This window comes from Euphorbia lathyris, chromosome 3 (genome assembly GCF_963576675.1).
Source record: "Euphorbia lathyris chromosome 3, ddEupLath1.1, whole genome shotgun sequence".
In the NCBI taxonomy this organism is placed as follows: Eukaryota; Viridiplantae; Streptophyta; class Magnoliopsida; order Malpighiales; family Euphorbiaceae; genus Euphorbia; species Euphorbia lathyris.
The window spans coordinates 5114973-5136594 of NC_088912.1; the positions used below are offsets into that span (position 1 = coordinate 5114973).

The 21622-nt window shown below is 33.1% G+C and overlaps 2 long non-coding RNA genes across 12 annotated transcripts; one reads left to right on the forward strand and one right to left on the reverse strand.

Moving 5' to 3' along the window:
- Positions 1-207: 207 nt before the first annotated feature.
- LOC136223983 (uncharacterized) lies at positions 208-15531 on the reverse strand. 7 transcript variants are annotated; one of them, XR_010686235.1, is made up of 7 exons: positions 15185-15531; positions 14909-14979; positions 10660-10769; positions 2214-2348; positions 1641-2135; positions 1403-1512; positions 208-893 (listed from the first exon to the last, which is right to left on the reverse strand). It is a non-coding gene; the product is annotated as an uncharacterized lncRNA (long non-coding RNA). The 7 variants fall into 7 exon arrangements; XR_010686233.1 differs by lacking the exon at positions 10660-10769; XR_010686236.1 differs by lacking the exon at positions 10660-10769 and having other exon boundaries at positions 14909-15086.
- A 2983-nt stretch (positions 15532-18514) lies between these two features.
- Positions 18515-20937, forward strand: LOC136224183 (uncharacterized). 5 transcript variants are annotated; one of them, XR_010686315.1, is made up of 7 exons: positions 18515-18725; positions 18815-18871; positions 19029-19285; positions 19486-19732; positions 19819-19873; positions 20264-20373; positions 20712-20937. It is a non-coding gene; the product is annotated as an uncharacterized lncRNA (long non-coding RNA). The 5 variants fall into 5 exon arrangements; XR_010686318.1 differs by having other exon boundaries at positions 20309-20373; XR_010686314.1 differs by having other exon boundaries at positions 19819-20373.
- The last annotated feature ends 685 nt before the right edge of the window (positions 20938-21622 follow it).

Genomic DNA, 21622 nt, shown 5'->3' on the forward strand with positions numbered 1-21622 from the left:
TACCTAAGATGTGTACAGAGATTGTGCTGCATTTCTCCTCCGTGTATACAATTCAAACCACGATAAATTCAATTTCATATAGGAATAAGAATATGTAAAGTTAAGCTTTGATCAAACTTTCATTATCTAACAACTCTAGTAGAAAACATTCATTTGTTTAGCAAAGTATAACCAACTCTAGTAGAAAACATTCATTTGTTTAGCAAAGTATAACCCATATATCAAAGTTTACACATTTATTATCTGTAAACATTTGGTTCTTTGGTTTAGTTTAACTTCAGTAAGAATTTGATCAAAGAAGCATGTTAGGAAAGAAGAAAAAACTAAGAGCATAGACCAGAACTTGTTTAAAAGTCTTCAAAGCAAAAAAAGAAAAAAAAAACTGCAGCTTCCTAAATGACTGGGTGTTTTTAAAAACCCAGTATCACTAAACAAACTACAAGACGAAAATTTTGCACTTCCAAAATAAAGACCAAATTTACTCGTGATTACTCTCAGGTTCAACACAACTTAGCTTCAACACAGCTTTTCCGGACATAATGACAGTAAGAACCACATAAAAACTTGTTCAAGTGTATGAACTCTACCCAAAACTCCCCACACCCCCCCCCCCAACTTGAGGGGATCACAACTGGAAGAACAAGTTTTAAGCAGATTACTGCAGAAGAATAGTTTAAGTTTAAGCAGATTCCTGCAAAAGAGAAGTAGTTTATACCTCTAGCAGCAACAAGTTTCTCTAGACGTGCAAAAATATGCTTTCTATATGTATACTTCTTTAATGCATTCAAATCAGATGTATGTATACTTCTTTAATGCATTCAAATCAGAATCAACCCACATCGTTGGTCATCACAAAGTCTCAAGTACTTTTTGAACGACATAGCTATCATTGCCTGTATTTACAACAAAAAGAAGAGTATGAATTATCAAATGGCCAAAATCGGTGCATGTCAATGCTACTCCCACCACTACGGTGATTCTAAAAACAGAGGACATCATACTAATTAACGGCCCTTAAATGATTTTACCAAATTACTGCAACTAAATTCAAATAATCAGAAAAAATGACTGATGAAATACTTGTTTTAACTAGCTGATCAAATTAAATCTTGAAGAAAATAATACATATTCAGCAAGTCAAAGATTAGAGCTCCATATGTATTTTTCAGCTCAAATGTACCTCAGATCCAATCGAACATAATAAATTAAATATCAATAGAACGAAGAAACATCATTGGCTAGGCTAGAATTTCTCAAATTTCAAATTGTTATCAACTACAATCAAACAAATATCAACAACTTACTAGATCCAAACAAGTAAAACTTATATGATGAAGCAACAACTAGCAACTTGAATTGAATGGAGTTCATAATTGAAATTAAAAGCACTTTGTTGACGTACCAAGCTCAGATATGAAGATGAGAAGCATAATTGAATTCATTTGATCTTGATTTCACATGCCTCGAATTCTCCCTGCTAATCTCAATCATTCCTTCACAAATTGTTATTAACTGCAATCAAGCAAATATCAACAACTAACTAGATCCAATCAAGTAAAACTTATATCATAAAGAAACAACTAGCAACTTTAATTGAATGGAATTCATAATTGAAATGAAAAATCACTTTGTTGACGTACAGAGCTCGGATATGCAGAGGAGAGGAATAATTGAATTAATCTGATCTTGATCTCACTGGCCCTAGATATTGCTTCCGTGGTTGCATGCTCCATTAATGGTGAAAATGGGTAGCTCCCCCTTCCTATATGTCACGGCTCTTCCACCGATTCTATGAACAACTTCATTCTTCCAAACATGGTTTTATTAGATGATCATCAAATTCCTAATCACACCAGCACAAACGAAAACGACATCACCACTGGTAATGGTGAAAATCAGAATAGTAGAAGCAAGTCAAAATCTTTCTCTTTCTTTAGAAGGAGAAAGGGATCTAAAGTCAAAGACAGAGAAGACAAATATAAGCAAAATAAAAAGGTTGAGATTCGAAGTAACTCATGCATAAAGTACTTGCCCAGCAATTGGATATAATGGGTGGAAGGAGATATATGAAGTAAACTCCTTCATTAGATCTCAAGATATGAGAACTTCTACCTTTGCTCTCAAGTGAATAATCCCTGATTAATTCAAAATGGATTAGTAGACATAATAATAATAGAATTTTAAAGAAAAAGAGAAAAGAGAGTTGAATATACATATGACAATTAAGATTGGCAATAATCGACTACTTAACCCCATGATTTTGTTCAAGAAAGTGACCAAGATCCTGCATCTGTTTCCTTCAGGAACGGTATGGGTACTGTACTACTAGCTGCATATATGGACCAAAGCTGCAAAAGAAAGATTTCCAACTAAGCAGCCATATAAGTTGCAATCTAAATTACTCGCAACACTACAAAAAAATTGAGTTTTGAGTACAAATAATTAGGGACAAGTTACAATTTTGTCCGTAATCTTAGTTCTGGAATTAATACGGGAGACAATTATAATTATTGTCTCCAATTACCTTTTTAAACTAAAATAGGGGACAAGTTTAATTAATAAAAATTAAATCTATTTATATATGTAAACTTATTAACGTTAGGGGACAAAATCGAATTGAATTTGTTTAACACGTTGCTTCTATTCTTTCTTCTTCCTTTTGTGTATCAAATCCCCTTTCTCAATAACCTAATTTTATTCTTCCATATTCTTTCCCTTTTTGTTTAGTGTTAAACCTTCCCCTCTCTCTTACAGTACGCTCACCATCTCCATCCATTTGCCTTCCATTTGCCTTCATATATCCTTTTAATTTCTCTTCTCTCCATTTGCCTTCCTATATCCCTTTTAATTTCTCTAAAGTCTGGTTCGATGAATTCAAAAGCAATCGATAAATTCACACATCAAGGATAGGTCTGCAACATTGAGAAGCGGAATTGTAGACTGGAACCTCATCAGGTAAGATGAATTTTCAAGGTTAGTTTTTCATTTCCTTGAAAATTTAATTTTTCTATTTCTGATAAATTGATTAAAATTAAAATTTAATTAGATTTGATTCTTGATTGTTTGGGATTGGATCTAATTAAACCCTTGCAATTTGTTTTGCAATTGTTCTGTCTCTCCGACCATAGATGGTTTTTACCAAGCATATGATAAGAAGTAGCAATTTCTTGTCTGAGTAGATTTCAAATATCAACTTTTAAGCTTATGTTTGTTTCATAGAATCACTTTGCTAAACACACTGAGGATTCCATGAGCTCTGCTAACAAATAATTTTGCAGTTGGTTCCTTCTTCGCCTCTATTAAAAGTTCTTTGCATATGTAAACTCATGTGTGGTTCCTTTTTTGTTCATTGTGCATCCTTGCAATTCATGATATAAACTTTGTAACTTATACAATAGCATATAATTTTTCAGGTTTACTTAATCAATTAATCTAAAAATTGTGTCTATTTTGCAGCTTCTTTGCTTGAAATAAATGCAATCAGTATTCTCCTAAACCCTTGATGTTGAGCATATCATTGAGCTGCTTTAATGGAAATGGAATAAGCAAGATGGTTTGCAGAACAGATATGTATAGCATAGATACATTGTACTATCTAATTATTTAGCAAGTTGGATGCATGTGTCCTAAATGTGTATGATGAGGGGAATATTAAGTTGAATGCCATTCAAGTTATTTATATATTTTTTTTTTTTTGCATTTTTTGCCATAAAAAAGTAATTACTGAATGGAGTTGCTTTTATACTACAGTTTATATCAGGCGAAATTGGAGATTCACGTTTGGGTTCAATGGAGACAGGCACTGACTTGACAAGTGCTCTAATTGTTGTTGTTGAGGTGGGTCAAATTATTTCGCTTTTGGAATAAATTTTCTGTAGCTTCGGGATTACAGTTTAAAGGTTATCTTTGCTATTCTTTTTCAAATAGTTATTTACTAAAAGAAAAAGAAATTTCGTTAACATATGTCCCACATTTCATGATGTATGTACACATTTCATGCTATACTTGAACCACTTGCGTACCAGAGTTAAGTAGAGTTCATTTTATTACCCTAATAACGAAATTCATATCATAATCCATGTCTGGATTGTGCATCCATTTGGTTAAGTTCCAGCTCTCGAACATGGGGATCTCAAGCTCTTTGGTAAGCTACTTGACCTGTCTCCATTTATCTCAACACTTTGAGTATACTAACCAGAATTGAATTTATTAAGAGATTTGGATCTTATGGTGCCTATGGAAGCTAGCCAGGTTGTGAACAGGAGGCTTTTGAATTCTGTGAGGTCATTATCATCTGCTCTGGATTTTGCCTATTGTTTATTAAGATAACTCAATTTCCTATTACTTTTTAATCGTTTTTTCTTGGAATGAAGATTTACCAAGCTGAAGTTTTCCCACCTATTGTTACTTAACACGTGTAACACTTTTAGTTTTTCTGATTGTATAAATACCCATCTTTCTTTCATTAATAAAGTAATTCAGTTTTATGATATTTTACTCTCTTAAATCTCCTTATCTCTCTAACATGGTATCAGAGCAACTGCTAACCTAGAATCGTCTTCTTTATTCTTCTTTCTCGTTCACCATGACTAAACCTAGCTATCTCCATGTGGCTCTCACCTCTCAAACCGATGGCGGAAATAAAAGCGGTGATGATTCAACATCGCAGGGGAACAAATCAGGCAGATCTGGTGCAAACGATGAAGGAAAGAAACCTAACGATTCATTCGATCCAATAGAGGAGGAGATTGAGAATTCACAATTCAGAAGTAATTTCTCTAATGATAATCCAGGAATCGTTCTAGTTTCTGGACTTCTAGTCAGAAATAGCAATTACATACTGTGGAGTCATTCTATGATTCACGCACTCAGAGCAAAGAGGAAGTTGATGTTCATCATGGAGGATGATCTGAAACCATCGATATCAGCATCGGATTATGATAAATGGTGCGCACTTGATAGTTTGGTGTTTTCATGGCTGCTAAATTCAATGGAGAAAGATGTAGCACTTTGCTTCATATATGCAACTTCTGCTCGTGCACTTTGGAAGGAAGCAGAACAACGATTTGCTGAGAAAAATGGGCTCCAATTGTTTCATCTGAAACAAGAACTCTGCAGAATTACTCAGGGAAGTCTTTCTATATCCTCTTATTTTCTAAGGCTTACACGAATTTGGGATGAAATAACAGCTTTACAGCCTTCTACTGCTTGCGCTTGTGGTGAATCTAAACAAATTATCCAGGAGTTAGATGGGAGTGATAGAGTTATGAAGTTTCTTTATGGATTAAATCTGGATTATGATAATGTAGTGAATCAGATCTTGCTCATTGATCCTATTCCTGAATTAAATAATGCATATGCTATGGTTCAGCAAATCGAAAAACAGAAAGGTTTCAATGCTGAAAACCTAATTGATTTTGCTAATGCGATCCCTAGGGTTTCTACACCTAGAAATGAATCCACTTAGAAAAAAACTCATAAAGGAAAGGGTAGAGATAACAAGGCTGAGAAGTTCTGCACTCACTGCAAAAGAAATAGACATACTAAGGATGAATGTTTCTTAATCCATGGATTTCCTGACTGGTTCAAAGGAAATAAAAACTCCTCTAATAGCAAGAATTCCAACTCTACTGCTTTGTATAGCAGGGACAGTCCACTTGAAGTTGATAATAGTGATGATGAAGTTGAATACCGTACTCATTCCTCAACTGCAAAATCAATGGAGAAAGATGTTCTTCGCCTAGTGAGTCAAGAAGTGTAGCGATTACTCAAAGGCAAAGATTTAGCATCTAGCAGCAACAGTAACAAATCTGATTACACAGCCTTTGCTGCATGTGGTAAACAACTATCTTCCTATTTTTCACATGCCAATTCAGATTAGATCATTGATTCAGGTGCCTCAACGCACATGTGCAAAGATCTCAATCTGCTTAGTGAAATTACTTGTTCAAATGCCTCTAGGCAAGTTTTCATGCCAGATGGCTCAACACAGCAAGTAACAAAGACTGGAGTTGTTACACTCAGTTCTAAGCTACAGTTGAAAGAAGTCCTGTATATACCTGATTTTGAATTCAACTTACTCTCTGCTGGAAGATTGTTACAGGATAATCCTAATTTCACACTTCAATTTTACAACAATTGCTATTTATTGCAGGACCAGGCCTCTAAGTTGCCTATTGCTGCTGGAGTTTTTCAAGATGGATTGTATTTGCTTATGCATTCATCTTTTGACAATGTCATTTTAGAGCAATTTATGAATAAAGGCAAGGATGCAGCTTGCTTGGTTAATTCTACAACACCAGCCGATTCTATTTCCCTTTGGCATTCTAGAATGGGGCACACTTCAAATCAGGTTTTGTCTAAGCTTTTACCTCAGCTGCCTGATTCGTCTATTAGTTTAGTTTGTGAGGTTTGTCACAAGTCTAAACAATCTAGAACATCTTTCCCTGTAAGTTCTATTAAAACACAAGCTATTTTTTATTTGATTCATGTAGATGTATGGGGACCTTATAGGCAATCTACCTGTAATGGTTCTAGATACATGTTAACTATTGTTGATGATTTTTCAAGATGTACTTGGATTTTCTTGTTTGCATCAAAGTCAGATGTGTTTCAATTGCTTGATGATTTCTTTAGAATGGTTCATACTCAATTTTCTACAAGAGTCAAGCGAATTAGAACTGAATTCACCTCACTTCAAAGCCAACAAGTTTTCAAATCACATGGCTTGGTGCATGAAAAGAGTTGTGCTCACACACCCCAACAAAATGGGGTTGTAGAACGTAAGCACAGGCATTTGACGGAAATTGCCAGAGCTTTACTCAAACAGTCCAGTTTGCCCATTCATTTTTGGGGATATGCCATGCTACATGCTGCTGCTATCATTAATGTTCTACCAACCAAGGTTTTACAGTGGCGGAGTCCATATGTCCTTCTATATTCTACCCAACCAAATCTGTCAGTGTTCAAGACATTTGGTTGCTTATGCTATATTACTAACACAAGACCTCATAAACTCAAGTTTGAAGATAGAGCTTTCAAATCTGTGTATCTCGGAAGTGCACCTGGCCAAAAAGGTTTTAGGGTTTATAACATTGACCTCAAGAGACACATGGTCTCTAGAGACATTGTGTTTTATGAAACACATTTTCCCTATCATAAATCACCTAATTTTACTTCACTTCCTACCTATTCATCACCACAAATCATTGTGCCAATTCCTATTGAAAATGTATCCCTCAGCCATGATAACAATCTAATTGACACGGTTACTGCTATTTCCAACATATCCCCTTCTACCCCGATCAACACTTCTATTCATCAAAGACCAGAACCAAACAATTCTTCTTTTGAACCTGAAATTCTTCAAACACCTCCAAATTCTCCTTCTTCTTCTACTGATGCTATTTCTATGTCCCCAGTTTCTTCACCAAAAAATTCTCCTTTACCAATCAGACATTCCACTAGACACAGCAAACCTCCAAATTGGCTGCAAGATTTTGTGGTTAACAATGTTAGCTCCAAAATAGCTTCTTCTATTACACCTAATGTTCAAATTTCACCCTCTCATTGTGCCTTTCTTGCTCAGATTGTTAAGATTCCTGAACCCACTTCTTATGCTGCGGCTTGTGAGGATCCAAATTGGACTCAAGCCATGGATAAAGAGCTAGATGCTCTTGAAGAAAACAATACTTGGTTTCTTACCACTCTGCCTCCTGATAGGACCACTATTAGTGCCAGATGGGTTTTTCGAGTCAAATACAACCCTGATGGATCAGTTGAGAGATATAAAGCTCGCTTAGTAGCCAGAGGCTATAAGCAACAGTTTGGCATAGATTACACAGAAAGCTTCGCTCCAGTTACCAAGACTACAACTGTGAGAAATTTTCTTGCTCTTGCTGCCGCTTTCCAATGGCCTATTCACCAAGTGGATATCAACAATGCCTATCTACATGGTTATGTAGATGAAGAGATTTATCTTGATCCACCTCCGGGGTATAAAAAGGCACAACCAGGCCAAGTGTGCAGGTTAACTAAGTCCTTATATGGCTTAAAACAAGCCGGGTGACAGTGGTACAAAGAATTCACAGGAAAATTATTGTCCTTAGGCTTTGTTAAATCTTATCATGATTATTGTCTCTTCACTAAGAGAACTGATTTAGGATTTGTGGCAATTGTGATTTATGTTGATGATGCATTAATCACAGGATCGTCAGAACATCTTATAGTAGAAGTCAAAAAGGCCCTTGATGAAGCTTTTACTATTAAAGATATGGGGCATGCCAAATACTTCCCAGGGGTTGAAATTGCTAGATCAGAGGCTGGTCTACTCCTCTCACAACACAAATACATCTCTGAAATGCTCACTGATGCTGGTTTACTTCAAGCTAGTGAGGTTAGTAGTCCTATACCAAGTGGAGTATTGTTTGATGAACCTTCTCCACCATTGGAAAACCCTGAAAATTACAGGAAGATAATTGGGAGATTGTTATATCTTGGTTTTACACGGCCGGATATTTCTTTTGTGACACAACAGCTAAGCCAATTCTTGTGTAAGCCAACTCAGTTGCACATGGATCTAGCTCATCATGTTCTGAAGTACCTTAAAGGAACTGCTCACTTGGGATTGTTTTATCCAGCAAAGAATAATCTCAAGTTAACAAGTTATTGTGATGCGGATTGGGGGAGATGTAAACAGACAAGGAAATCAGTTACAGGTTATTGTGTTTTCTTAGGTGATTCTCTTATCTCTTGGAAATCCAAGAAACAAAACACTGTGAGCCGCTCATATGCAGAGGCAGAATACAGAGCCATGGCAACAACTGTGTGCGAATTAAAGTGGTTAAGTTTCTTGTTACAGGAATTCAATGTTCAAGTTCTTTTGCCTATACCACTGAATTGTGATAATCAAGCAGCAATCTACATAGCCGCTAACCCTGTCTTTCATGAACAGACCAAGCACATTGACATAGACTGTCATGTAGTTCGTGACAAATATATGGAAGGTTTCATTGAAACACCTTATGTCAATACTGCAGATCAACCTGCTATCATGACTAAGATTGGTTTCTTATCGATGAGTACTTCAGCTTGAAGGGGGGGTCTTGGAATGAAGATTTACCAAGCTGAAGTTTTCCCACCTATTGTTACTTAACACGTGTAACACTTTTAGTTTTTCTGATTGTATAAATACCCATCTTTCTTTCATTAATAAAGTAATTCAGTTTTATGATATTTTACTCTCTTAAATCTCCTTATCTCTCTAACATTTTTGTCTCTGTAGTTTCATTTGATAAAATACTTTCTAGTATGTACAACCTGCTTTTGTCGGGCTTTTCAACAATTTAGATAATTTGGTTCCTCAATTCTTCAGTAGATGTCTGTGATGCAAGAAGTATGTATCAGTAATCTGAACATGAAATATGCTTTGAAGACATACTTATATGCTCTTTTTGTATAGGTCCATGTCTTCAAGGGTTTAATTTTACTTCTTTGTTGTGTTCTTAATGTTTTCTAGTTTTATTCTGTGGTTTTTTTTAACATATTGTTATTCTGTGTTTTGGAGTATGTCCTATGGGCTTATGAAGTTATATTTCTATTGTGGCCTGCTTAATTTCGACGTTATGTTTCCAATATCTATAATTGCTAACCCTATTTAGCAGGGGTCAAATGAGATAAACTTTACTCTTCTCCATTTAGCTTTATTTTGCTTGTCGGTTCAGAATCTCAAAATGCTATGTAGGTAGAATTGTATTGAAAAATGTCATAGGCAAAAAGCTCAACAACAATGCATCAAATATCTTGGTTTGATGAGCTTTTTCCTCATAAGTTTACTGTTAGTTCTTAAATGTATCAATAATTTTGTCATCTAATGTCACTTTCTTTTCTTTCAAGTTCCTTTAATTATATCTTTTGGTTCTGGAATGTCAGTTGACTTTAGAAAGATATGTGAAATGACATTTTTCTGTATCCAACTTTGAAATTTTCCAATAAATGAAATGGATATTTGTCAGAATTTTGCTTTCCCTTATTTTGCATTGCATGGCAAGTTGAAGTTTCTTAATTATATATTTGAAAATGATATTCTTGCGAGCATTTATATTCTCTAATGGGATTTTATTTATTTTTCATTTCCATAATTTTATCAAACATTTCACATTGGCTTCCAATTAGTGGAAATATTAGAGTATGCTTCTTCACTTAGTGCGTGAAATTGAATGATTGCCTTCTTTAGAATTGTTTTTTTATTATCAAAGTTTAATCAATTTAATTTTGCTTAGGTGCTATTTGGTATCATATAGAGCTCCATTCAATCCAAATTGTTTTAATTTATTTTTTTAATAAAAAATGTATCATTTGCATCGGTCCTTTGTGTCGAGGGCTTATGCACGGCTCAAAAAGCCGACCCAAGTGTCCTTGAATGGTCGACGCAAGTGGTCTTTTTTCCACTAGTGCTTATTTTCTTCCTTAATCCTTGATTTTTTTAATAAGCATTAGTGTAGCTACTGATTGACTGAATTACTAAGTTCTTGATTAAACATATGAAGAGAAGATGGTGAAAGAAGTCGTCTAATGGGGTCTGTTGTTTACAGTTGACTGATCGATGATATTATATATGTAAAAGCAAGGATGGTAAAACTTCTGGATAGTATTAAGTACCTTCTTAGCTGAACTAACCCGAGGTATTTGGAAGCCATTATTTATAAATGGTACAGGTTGGTCCAGTCCTGCAGCAAACTTGGTACAGGTTGGTCCAGTCCTGCAGCAAACTTGTCCAATATTGTGAAAAAGAACAAAGAAAATTTTAGTCGCCACTGGTGTTGATATTCAAATTCTTGACACAGGTTGGCTTTCTAAAATTTTAGATATATGCTTTTTAAGTTATCCTTATGTTGGCTTTTACAAGAAAATTGTAAATGAAACTAATAAATAAACTTATCCTTGCAATATACATGGGACAACTATTTCACAATTACACAAAAAGACACAAAAACTGTCTATGGATTACAATTTTTATCTTATCACTTGTTCTGTTTCAGATGTTGCATGTTCGATCTGTATAGTGGAGCTGCCACAAAGGCTAAATGCTTAAGGAAAATAAAGGTTGTACAATATGAAGGTATTTATCTATTTTTAGATTAGATATACCTATTTTTGACCTTAAATTCTACTTGCTCCCCACTTGATCAATCTCATTGTGAGGCTGATGGTATATATTAATGAGAAGAGATTAGGAACAAAGATTAATCAAAACAAAGCTTCTAGTTCTTCTCTTAGGCTTTTCTTATTTGATCCATTCCTTGTCACTCTCTAAATTCTAATATGAACTGTTTGCCTCAAAATCAATCTGTAATTCTAATTCAGGGGTATGTAATAATGGAGTTTGTGAGTTTGGAACTATGTAGGCTATGCAACTGCCCATAAAACTAAAGCCACAAAGAAGTTGGTATATCAATCAATGTTTGGTTATTTTGCTTGTGTTACTCATTTTTCATTTTGCTTATGTTGAAATATGATTCATTAACATTGTTATTGGCATGACCAATGTGATACCACTTTGTATAGCTATTACTGCTGTTTTTTCATTCCTAACAAAAAAAAAAAAAATTTGGCTCTCATTTTTGAAACATTTCTGGGTCTTACTATTCACTAATTCTCAATATGCTTAGTTAGATTAAGCTTATAAAATGTATATAGTGTCAAGGAAATAGATTAATTAAATAAGCATAGAGCATGAATCTCCTACCTTACAGGATTTAGGAATAGAGCATGAATCTCCTACCTTACAGGATTTAGGAATAATGCATATCAGTTTAATATAATTACTATCCAATATAATAGAAGATGGACACTTTTATAGCTATGTTATTAGGGCTGGGCACAGTTCGGTCCAAGTCGGGGATTCATGAATCTCCAGTATTGGATTGAAATTCGGAGATTAATAAAAGGAAATCTCCAGGATTGGATTGAAAGAATAAATCTCCAGAATTGAATTGCCCCAAAATTTCAGTCCAGTCCAGTTCGGGGATTCGGAGATTCGGTTCCGGCCCAATCCAATATAATTTTTCGGTGATTCGGATAAATATCTAATAGTTTAAGTCCTAAAAAATAAATTAAAAATTTAATTTACAAGATAATAAAATATTACATAACTTGAAATAAATGATATTTTTTTAGGAAGTAAACAACATTCATTAAAAGTTACAGTACACAACAAGGCTAAAAAAAACCCACAAAATCAAAGTATTAAAAAAGTTACGGTAGACAACAAGACTAAAAAAACCCACAAAATCAAAGTTACAAAATAACAAATCCATAAAAACAAACAACTTTTAATTCAAAAAAAACATCACTTCATTAGCAAGATCTCTCTAATCATCATCCCAATTTGTAATTGAATCTTCTTAACACAACAAATTCTTTGTTTTCCAAAGCAAAGGCAGTAAAAGCCAAACATCAACCTAAACATATAAAATTTACCATATTAGTGAATCAACAAATCTTAAATTAATTAGCTTTCACTTCAATAAAATTAATCAACACACTAGCAAAAAGTAAAAGGAAAAAAATATACTTACCAAAGTGCATTTGATTCGGTTAAAAAAACCTTAGATATCCAATTGAAATATGGATAAAAGAGATGATGCAATTTCAGAATCTGAACTAATATCTACAAATTAAATAACAGTTATATAGTTAGTATTCATAAACATTTAATTAAAATAAAACTATCAAATATAATTGCTAAGTAAATATTACCTTCTTCAATAGCTTCAAGATCTTCAACTTCTTCTTCATGCTTGAGAGCTTGAGTTGAAGTTTTTAACCAATCTTGACAACAAATCAAAACCGCAGCTGTAGCAGGAGTTAAAGAACTCCTAAATTGATCCAAAGTTCTACCACTTGTGCTAAACGTAGATTCAGAAGCCACAGTTGAGCATTGAATTGTAAAAACATCTTTTACAACTTTGGATAAAGCAGGATATCGCATAGCATTAACCTTCCACCACAATAGAAGGTCAAACTCAATTACATATTTTTCAGGTGCCTTATTAACATATCTTTCCCATTCTCCCTCAATTGACCTATCTTTATCAATATTCAAAAAATAATCATCAATCTCATCATCAATGTCATCATCCGCTTCATCCAAAGTAGAAGAATGTGCTCCAAGATTCATTTCTTGCACATTTGCACTATATACTCATCTAATAATGCAATAATAATCTTTGTGACTTGTGCCACCAACTCATTAGCATCGTTCTCACTATAAAATTCAGTGTACTTAGCCATCAAGAAGTAGAATTGGTTAACAAGAAGTAGAATTGGTTTAGATGTTTAAGACGATTAACAATGTTCCACTTGTTTAGGTGTTCAATTCTCCATGTCTACATTTTAGGTAAATATTTTTTATTTCATTTTATAAACGGGAATTAATCAGTATAATTTTTATGACTATATAATAATGTTATACCTTATTAATAAATTATAAATTTATATTATTGTAATTAGTTTACCAAACCTTACAAAATATATAACTATATATTATATAATATTTCTATTTATATAAAGTTAATGTATGAAATATAAATTTATTATTGCTAAACTTTCGGTTATTTCAGTCCGGTCCAATCCAATCCAATCCAATCCGGTTATCGGTCCGGTCCTGGATAAATTTCGGTCCAGTTCGGTCCAGTTCTTTGACAAAAAGTCAACGGTCCAATCCAGTTCGGTTCTCCAAAAAAAGTCAACGGTCCGGTCCAATTCCGGAGTTTTTTCCTCGGATATTCGGTCCGGTCCAGTATCTCCAAGATCCGCGCCCAGCCGTATATGTTATGATGATGATGATCTCTTAAAGAACTATTTGCATCCTTAAATCTACCTTAAGGACATACTTTGTTCTCAGGTCCGCAACATTGGTCAAGGGATTGTGTCTCGTAGAATTAATTGGCAGCGGTTAACATTCATATGGAGACAATTGATAGTAAGTGTGCTCTTCTAACATAATTTTTATTGGCATAATTTCTACTTATAAGTTTTAGTGTTATTGTTTTGAAGCATTGTCGAATTCAATTTTCAAATATGTGTTCTCTCCACCTGCTAGTAATTTTTTTTGTTATTTCTTGTAAGTTTCTTTGCGGAAAAAGGCCATCTCTTATGCATGGGACAATAATCGTTCTTTTATTTGGAGACAAAATGTCTCTTAAGAATAAGGACAAAATTCGTCTCCTTTGGATAGGGACGACAACTGTCCCTTTTTTCAGAGACAAAAAAGCGTCCCCTAAGATTAGGGACCACATTTGTCTCCTTTGCATAGGGACAACAATTGTCCATTTCTTTGGGAACAAAGAATCGTCTCCTAAGAATAGGGGTAAAAGTCGCCTCCTTTGTACGGGGACGACAATCGTCCTTAGAAATGGGGACGACAATCGTCCTTCAAAATGAGGACTTGTCTCTATTGTAAGGGATGACGATCGTCCCCAAAATGGGGACAAATCAACTTTTTTGTCCCCTATAGCATCGGGTACGCTTGCATAGGGGACAAATCAAGGGGACGAATAAAATTGTCTCCTAAAGATATAGGGGACAATTTTTGTAACTTTTGGGGACAATTTTAGGGGTCCCCAATAATCATTTTTTTTTGTAGTGCAAACAAAATTGATGGCAAGGCATTTTGCCAATATTTCCTAGTCATAATAGAGTGGACAAGGGACAAAACAAAAAATTAATAGTGGATCTATTGAATCTCACACGGGAGGAACAAAATAAGATTTGCTAGACTCTCAATGATCATTAGTTAAAGTTAAAGTCTTGCTGGCAGAGCAATTTGCAAGAATAATTATATAGACAATACAAACAATATATTACCCAATCAACAAAACCAATAGCAAAAAGGACCTTGTCTTACAGTGAAAATGCTTTTTTGCTAACAGTTTGATTCATCAAACTTGAAGTGCCTGTATTCCCACGTTCTCCGGCCTGTGATTCCAGCATGCTACTCTTCTTAATGTTAATGAAACTCATGGAAAAGGAGAAAGATTTTCCATCTACAGACACTCGCTTCATACAATATAATACCTTAACTCCTTAGAAATGCAACAACCAGTCATATTGTACAAAATCAATAATTTGGGAAATTAATTAAATATTTCTGTTCAAACAAGGAAACAAGAGTCCTACTCACCTTAAGCAACCATGGACGAATTTTGCAAACCAGGATTAGAAGTCGCTGTAGATTGAGACCAGGAAAAACCTAATCACGATTCCAATGAGGACAAATCGGGTAGAAGTGACGGAGTCGACATTTCTATTTCCTTCACCGGTGTTGGCTTCTTTGCTGCGGTTGTTTTGTTTCAGCCATGAATCTCTGATATGAGATGAAGAGTAGATCTCAGTGATAAGGATGTTCAGTGAATACAGACAGGTTAGAGGCCGATGGTTGCTGGTTCAGATCAAGATGAGGCAGCGGCGGCTGCAGTTGAGGGAAAAATGGGAGAAGAGTTAGGGTTTTCGAGTGAGGAAGCAAAAAAGAAAGAGGGGATATGCAGATAGTAAGTGAAAAAGTAAAAGCAACAGGCTTTACAATTACTCTCTCCGCTCCACAATAGAAGTCTTTTAAGGTTAATTCACACTAATTAAGAAATGTAATTAATTTTAAATAAAAGACTTTGTTACCTTTGTAATAATTGCATCCACTAGTAACTTTATATATTCCAAAGACAAAAAGTCAACTTAAATAGGGGTATATTTGGTAAAAGTAAATTAATGTGCATAGATTTAAGCAAAATGTCATGTATTGTGGAATAAAAAAAACTCTCTAAAAAGACTTCTATTGTGGACCGAAGGAAGTAATAATTAAAAGACTTTAAAAAAATAAAAAATTAATAAAATTAATGACCCAAATTATGGTCTTTAAAAGATTAGATTTCAGTGGTTAAAGTGGCTGTCAACATGGCAAACGCTTTCCAAGAAGTTAACAACCAATATAATGGTTAATGACCAACTGCAGTAGTTAATTAATGACTTATTTGATTTGAGTCATTAAAATCGATCATTAACTTAATAATTTCTTGCAGTGAAAATTAGTTAAGCTATACATTAAGTATAAAAAAAAAAACATAAAAAATGGATGTAAACAATTATGGTCCTTCCACGAGTAAAGTTTTACTATATATTCAAAGCCAGATTTAATAAGAATAATGATAAATACAGGATAAACAATAAATTATCATATATAATAATTAGAGGTAATAAAATCGAAAGAACTGTAGGAGTTGAAATTCTCTTAAAAATAATTCTTATTAATATCACTATCACTGATTACAGAACTAAAGTTAAGTGAAATTAGCTTAATTATATACTTAATCATTTTCAAATTAAAGTATCTTTTTAGGGGACTTCATTAATCATTCAAGTATTGGACCACAAATTTAATAAAACACCCATACCAGATAAACAAACAAAAATTACCTACAAATGGAACATATAAACAATGAAATAGAGATATAGTATTTAACAGTGACTCATATGCATGTTAGGATGAATATATTTTTTGGACAAGGAATATCCTAAATAGATTCTTTAATCTAATTTATTTTAATTAATATGCATGCTTTATATAAAACTCAAAAATTCATAAATCATCTTAAGTTTAGTAATTGAATATAAATAAATAAATGAACAAATAACAAAAATAGTATAAATGGAAAATTGAAACTAAAAGGAAAAAAATATAAAAAATATTAATGTTTATATATAAAATTCAAATAGATATAGTTTATTTTTAAAAATACTGCCTATAACTAAAATAAAAATAAACAATGAAATATTTAATAGTGACCCATATGTCCTTTAAAAAAAAATAGTGACTCATATGCATGCTAGGGATAAATCTAATTTTTGGATAAAAAATACCCTTGATAAATCTTTATATTAATTTATTTTAATTAATATTTATGATTTGACAACTATTACAATAAGGTTCTTTATATTTCTCAATGAATTTTTACTGCACTACAAGAAAAACACAAATCTGCTATGAAAATCTGCTACAGAATTTCTATTTGTAGGAAAGATATGAAATAGCTACCCTTTCTCCTACAAAACTGTTTTGTAGGAGATCTCCTACGACGTCTTCTACAGATCTTAAAATGTTGTAGGAGATTTTTGGAGGGAAGATTCCCTCCAAAATTCACCTACAATCTCCTACAAATTAATTGCTTCTGCTACCTATTTATTTGTAGGAGTTAGATAATAATAATAATATACTTTGTATATTTACTTATTTTCTAATTTTTGTAGAACAAAATTTCTCCCTTAAATTGAAATAAAAATTAGTGATAAAAAAGTTGTTGGCAACTCGATAACGTGACATGAATCGACACACAATAAAAAATCATTTAAACGAATTTTAATTTCATTAAATATATTTTTCCTTTTAATTTGGGATAAGGTACCAAAATAGGGCTAAGGTTTTGGAAAAGTATCAATTTAGGCTCAACGTTCAAAATAGCACCAATATAGGCTTAACGTTTATAACATAATATCAATTTAGGCCCAACGTTTGCAATATAGCATCAATTTAGGCCCCACGTACAAAATAGCAAAATAATACGAATTTAAACTTAACGTTTATAAAATATATCCAATTTAAGTTAAACGTCACAATTAAATTAACCATATTATATTCTTTTCCTATTAACTTGATATGTTATCTTTTTATTTAGTTCTATTTTCTTATTTATTACAATACAATTAATTAGTATTCTTGCCCATTAAAACCTTATATTTGTTTTTCATCAACAAATATAAGGTTTTAATGTGCAAGAATACTAATTAATTGTATTATAATAAATAAAAAAATAGAACTAAATAAAAAGATAACATATAAAGTTAATAGGAGAAGAATATAATATGGTTAATTTAATTGTGACGTTTAACTTAAATTGGATATATTTTGTAAACGTTAAGCTTAAATTCGTATTATTTTGTAAACGTTAAGCCTATATTGGTGCTATTTTGTACGTGAAGCCTAAATTGATGCTATATTGTAAAAGTTGAGCCTAAATTGATATTATGTTGTAAACGTTAAGTCTATATTGGTGCTATTTTGAACGTTGAGCCTGAACTGGTACTTCCCCAGAAACCTTAAGCCTATTTTGATGTCTTATCCGTTTTAATTTCCTTTATCTATTTTGACTTGAGAATACGAGTATATCTTTCTATAATAAAATCTTAGAAAAATAATTTTTAAATATTTATTTACAACAATTAATTTTTTATTATTAATTTTTTTAACCAATTATTATTATTTTTTAAGATTTATTATTTATTATTTTTATTTGTTATTGATATTGATGTTGCTTTAAAAAAAATCGAGAATCCAAACGGTTGAAAATGCAATATTGTGCACCAATTATTCCAATGTTACCCTCTAATCTGAGTGTACCCTTTTACCCTTATAATTCATCGAAAATCCTTAGGCAGCTGTTAAGAAACGATGCGGTATGCGAAAGTTTCTAGGGCTTTCTCTTCCTTTCATCGAGTCTGCATCCTTTTGCCTCTTACTATTCTTAAAGTCTCTACGCCTCCCTCTCACCATCGAGTCAAGCTTCTACGCCTTCTCTCACCTTCCTTATTCCTCTCACTTTTCCGTAGAGTGACTCTTTGGACTCTCATCCGCGCGACATGCTTGAGCCTAGGTTTTCTATGGAAGAGTTTCTGAGGTATTTTTTTTTGCTGTGAATTTTGTTAAAGCGTTAACGCTATTATAGACTGTGTTTACTTCTCTTCTAATGTTTTCTCTTCACTACAGGTGCCAGGCTAATGCAGGTTCCTTTTCATTCCAGGAACCCTGATATGGTTATTCACTGTAATGTTTCTTTGGATCTTCTTTTTCTGTTTCAAAAATAGATTATTATTTCTTTTTCATGTTCTCTTTCATTACTCATCCTCTCTTTATTTGCTTTCCCATCTCGTTCTTCAGTTTAATTTATCTCTAATTTCCTCTTCATTTTCCAACTTTCTAGGATTTCTTCGGATTCGGCGTGAAATGAGTTGCTTTCGATTCGGTAATAGTCTTCGCTTTAAATATTGCTCCTCAAATGCAATATCAGACCAGGGCTTTGCCAGACCATCGGAAAGTAAAGATTGCAGATTGTATTGTCTGATTGGTTTCATTAGGAAGCCAAATCTGTGAACTGAACGGGTTCTGTGCACTGAGAGAAACCGAAGATCCATGATGATGGAATTGCTGCACTTTAAGCGTTACCATCATGCTCCAAAGGTACTCAATTTCAGTTCATCATTTATTTGTTGTTGCATTTTGTTTGTCGTTTTTAAATATTCTTAACTAACAATTATGTGTTTAGGAGAGTCTTTGATTTGCTAAGAAATTGTTTTGTACTATTATTAGGTTCCATTTCCTTTTGGTCTAATTTTAGATGGAATCATCTTTGTCTTATCCCATGTTTCTTTTTTTTTTAGATTGTTCCACCTTTTAACATCTAAGGCAATGCCAGGCCAGAGCTTTGTTAAACAATCAGAAAACAGAGATCGCTGACTGTATCATCCCATTTCTTTAAATGGGAATTCGAATCTGTAAATTGAAAGAAAAGGCATAAGGGCACAGTGATAACTATGTCAAGAGGGCATCGATTGTGGCCCCTAAAACACTACTTTCTCATTCGATAAAAGAACTTTCCATTGTTGGGCCTTCTGAGAAAATTAGAGAGTAAGGCTATGTTTAAATGGAGATGCTATAATATGAAGTCCAAAATTTCGTTCATACATATTGACTGTTGCTTTACTTCCATATAGATACTTCCGGACTTCTTCAAAATCTCGGGAATATGAACTGCAGTACATACTTCAGGTTGCATTAGTGCTTTGTCTGTTGATATTATTGCACCTTTTTCAGATTACTCAATATAATGCTTTGGAATTTCCTGATGATATGACAAGAAAATTGGTAGGAAGAAACAAATCTAGATTTTACTCTTATTGTTGAACTAGGCACTTGAATTGGGTTGATAGCCATTGAAGTTTAAGTTGAAATATGACATTTTCTCAAATGCATATTCAATGTTCTATTGTAATCCACCTTATGAAGCAAATAATTGATTATTATTGTTTCTTTGAAGCTTTTTTCTAAAATGTCTTTATATCGATAATGTGTGAGTTTGCTTTTAAGTGAATTTTTTATACTGGTTTCCCTAACTTCTTGGTTGTTGATTCCATCATTTTATTGATTTATATGACAAAGGTGTTCTCCTTTCAACTTGTGATATTGTGCGGAACATGATTTTAGATGGCTACCTTGCTGATGAGGAAAGTGAAGATGGTTACACATGGATTTACATGATTTTTGATGAGGTACACATTGTTATGTCATGTTTCATTTTGTATACACTTTTCTCTCACATAGTCATAATTATGCAGCTATTAATTGAAGCCTAAGCCTGGGAACATTTTACCTTGAGGTTTTTCTTCAATGGCTGCCACTTTGTGCGCTAGAATAAGCATCTTGCTTGGTCTTACTTTGGGAGCATGACACTTTGCTTTTATTTCTTGTATCTGTTATTTTAGTTAAAGCAATTTGTGTTCGAAAAAGAGAAGTTGGTGTCACTCTAAGCTATATACAATTTATTTTATGAATTTCTTATTTATTTGATGTTAACTTAAGATTTCTTCTTTTGCATTGGCCAAAGCAGCTTAATGTACCGTGGAAAGTCATGGACCTTGAGATTACAAACATTATTGAGCTCGAGAAAGCACGCGCCAATGGACGATTATGTAACTTAGCATAGTATCAACTAGACTTCTATATTGATTTTTTGCGTCCGAAACTTAGCGATGTATTTAATATAATGTTGTTTCTCTTGCATGTTTATATTTATGGTTTGATAAGATCAACTACAACTTTTAAGTGCTGGAATTTAATGCTACTACTGTTTTAATGTTTCTATTTTATAGATGTATATGTCTCCGCTTAGAGCATGTTTATTTGTTTGATAATATAATCTTTGTATCCTTTAATTTTTTTTCTAGAAATTTCTCTTTTATATATATATATATAATATATATATATATATATATATTATATAAATAAAGTGAGAGTTCCCTTCAATCTAAAATTGCTTTTTATTAATACATTTTTCTAAAAGAGGGATAAAGTCTCCTACGACATTCATAGTGATGCTGTGTGAGAATCTCCTACGGACCTTTACTAGCAAAATATCTAATATCTCCTTCAACCATCTATAGGTGACTTTCTGTAGGACAGTTCTCCTACGGAACGTAATTTTTGTAGGAAACAATCCCCTACGATACGTTCTGCTACTGATTTGTGTCTGTAGGAGATCCGTAGCTAACCGTCATCTGCTACTGAATTCTATTATTCTGCTACTAAATTTTCCGTAGCAGATCAGTGTTTTTCTTATACTGAAAGACAATTTCTTCTGTTCTTGACTTAAGTTGTAGTTGCTAGATCATCTGAAGCTTAAATTAGTCACATCAGTTTTCTATTTCAATTTTCGGATCAGATTAGGTAAATGGTCATAATTTTTTTTGCTTAAACTGTTATGAGTTACCATTTTTCAATTTTTGGCTCAAGTGTCATTGG